A 3,019-nucleotide genomic window follows, 5' to 3' on the forward strand; every position below is an offset into this window, starting at 1 on the left:
TCAAAAATTCCTTTCCTGATAAATTCTACAAAGCAAATTACTATTTATAAATTGCTCACTGATATGCGAGAAGGAACCAGAGTGTTCTCAATGTCCATAATCCTTCTAGCCCTGCACAGATCTACATTTCCATATTCTTCCGACTCACCAATCCTGCCCAGTACCACAATTATGATGTCCCAGTCTAATCGTCAGCCTCAGTGCAACTTCTGAATAAACTTCTTTATTTGTGCCACTATGAAATCTGGATTCATCTCTTTCAAGTCCCTTCAAACCACATGTCCATGACAAGAGAATTGTACTTGAGATGTTTAACTTGTTCTCTCCACAGAATCTGTCAGACAGGAAGGTAGTGCGTGGTGCTCAAGTCATTGACTCTTCATGTAGAGGTACAGATAATAATCTGTTGATGTCTCATGAAGCAAGTTGATGGAATTTAAAAGAAACCATCATTATTTGTAATAAACAGAAGCCCATCTGTGTCATGTCCTTTCGAGAAAGCAATGGGTTATCCTTCCTTGGTCAGGTATCCGTGCAACTGCAAACCCACAGCAATGTGGTTTACCTTTTACTGTCCAGTGGAACAGCTGAACCAGCCACTCAGTTCATGATAGGGATACCATGTTGGTCTGACCAGGGCTTCATATGCCTCTTGAAAAAGAAGAAAAGTAAAGACAACTCCTTCCTACTTCCGGTTTCCCATATTGCTACTGACCATTTCCATCAGGTAGGCGACTATTCCTTATTTTAGGTCTTTTCCATCTCATTGGGTCTGTCCCCGAGAGTGATGTCCATCTCGATAGGCACCCCTGGTGCTGGTTTTATTGACACTGACATACAGAATAAGGAAGATGTAAATTACGCATCAGTGGCAATATATAAAGAATGATGCTTTTTACGCCTTTAGAAAGAAGTGGAAACGCCGAAGTGAAGGAAAGTAATTAATGTGATCATCCCCGAGAGTTTTGTTGAGGCAGTATTTGGGGTATCGTCTACAAATGTTCTCTCCTTTATAAGGAATGATCTTCTTACCACCGAAAGAGTTCAAAGAAATTGCACCAAACTAATCCCTGGGATGATGGTACCATGAGGAGTGAGTGAAGATTAATCTGTTGCACTGTGAGAGAATAAGATGGGATTGCGTTGGAACCTCAGGGGGATGGACAATCACACATGATGTCCTAAACAGACACTGATGCGGTGATGGATCCCACGGCCTCTTTTTTTTTACTAACTTCACGAAATTCTAGATACTGTTAGTACCTCTGAGAAGATTCCCACCAACTACCCCCCACTCCCCATATCAAGGAGAGAGCAGAAAATCCAGACTTTGAATAAAAACTCCACATATTAATGCAGTGTATTTGGTGTGTGATCCTGCACGCAACGTCATTTTATTCACAATCCCAATATCAGCTACAATACCTTCAATCTAAAACAGTTAACTATTCCCACCAGCTTCCGATCCCCACGGAGAACCCGGGTCTGCCTTTTCGGAGATGGAAGATGTCTCCTTGAGACTTGACGGAAAACATCTCGCTTCCCTCCTCAATGCCAGCAAACCACGTTAAAGTAGCAATTGTTCCACAGACAAAGGAGCCACGATGAACATCATGATCTACTCCTGTGATTTGTCATGTTGGAGCATCAGATACATCCTCCTGTTCCTGTATAAGCCTTTGCGAGGCTGAATGGCCTCTTCCTGGTCCCGTGGAACAGTTTCTGGACACTGTTTGGGCTCCACCTGTTCCTATTTAACAGTTCGATGTGCTGACTAGACCCCTCCTCTTCCTATGTAACAGGCAGGAATATGCCACTCTTCCTGTTCAGTAGATTTGATGGGCTGAATGCTAGCTCATATTCGTGTGTGACCAGGTTGAGATACTGAATGAGCTCCTCTTTTAACTATGGAAATGTGCAATGTCTGGCCCTGCTATTACATAAATGTTACCGACACTTTACAGCACCAACTGGAATGCTGTCCGGTTCTTGCTGCACATGGACATAGACTGCTTCAGGAGCTGAGGGGGGAAAATGTTCTGAACATTGTGTGATCTTCAGTGATTATCCCCATTTCTGATGTAATGATGGGGAAGGACATTTATGACGCAGCTGAAGATGATTGTGTGGAGGAAACTACCCTGAGAATCTCCTGTAGGGATGTCCCGGGACGGAAAGGATTGATGTCCACCAACCATGAGCATCTTCCTCTGTGCGATGGCTGACCTCCACTGGAGTGATGGTGGCTGATTCCTATTAACTTTAATTTAGTCAACTTTTCTTGATACCATCCTGAGTCAACCCCTGCCTTGATATCAGGGTCTGTCACTCTTACATGAGATGCTGTTTTCACCTCTTTTGAACATACAAATAGGTTCCTGTGTATCGTTGGGGAGAGTAACCTTCTCACAGAGGATACTGAATGTCAGAAATTATCTGGTCAAGAGAGTTCGTGGAGCTATATCACTGAAAGTATTTACAGAGGAGCGAGGTGGGTTTTTGACCTGCCATAGAATTGAGGGATGTGAAGAATTGGGAAATAAAGCAGAGTTGATAACAACAGTGGATCATCCATAATATTATACAATGGCACGACAGGCCTGACCATCCGAATTACCATCCGTTCCTGTTCCTTATGCTCTCATATTCTGTAATTAGGAAGTTAATGGTTGTAATTTTCCTGAACATTCCGTTATTGGATGTTGCAGTTAGAGAGAGCAAAGCATTTTATGAGTCATCTTAGGGTGAGGTATGGGGACTGTATTCACAAAGAATCTGGGTCTGCACCATGACCAACAAATGAAGCACAAGTTGCAGAGCGGAGACACTCTATTAATAGACCAGAGGCGTCTTTTGAGACCAGCCTGGGTTTTGAATTAACATTTTTCAACCCACGCCAAACTTTATGTGACAATTGTGAGGGACAGAAGGAGATCCTATATTTCTGTGGACCAGGTATTTTGAGCAATTGACCTCTGTCTACTCCTGTGCAGGAGCTGTGAGGGGCTGATTGGAATAT

This window comes from Chiloscyllium plagiosum, chromosome 8 (genome assembly GCF_004010195.1).
Source record: "Chiloscyllium plagiosum isolate BGI_BamShark_2017 chromosome 8, ASM401019v2, whole genome shotgun sequence".
NCBI lineage: Eukaryota > Metazoa > Chordata > Chondrichthyes > Orectolobiformes > Hemiscylliidae > Chiloscyllium > Chiloscyllium plagiosum.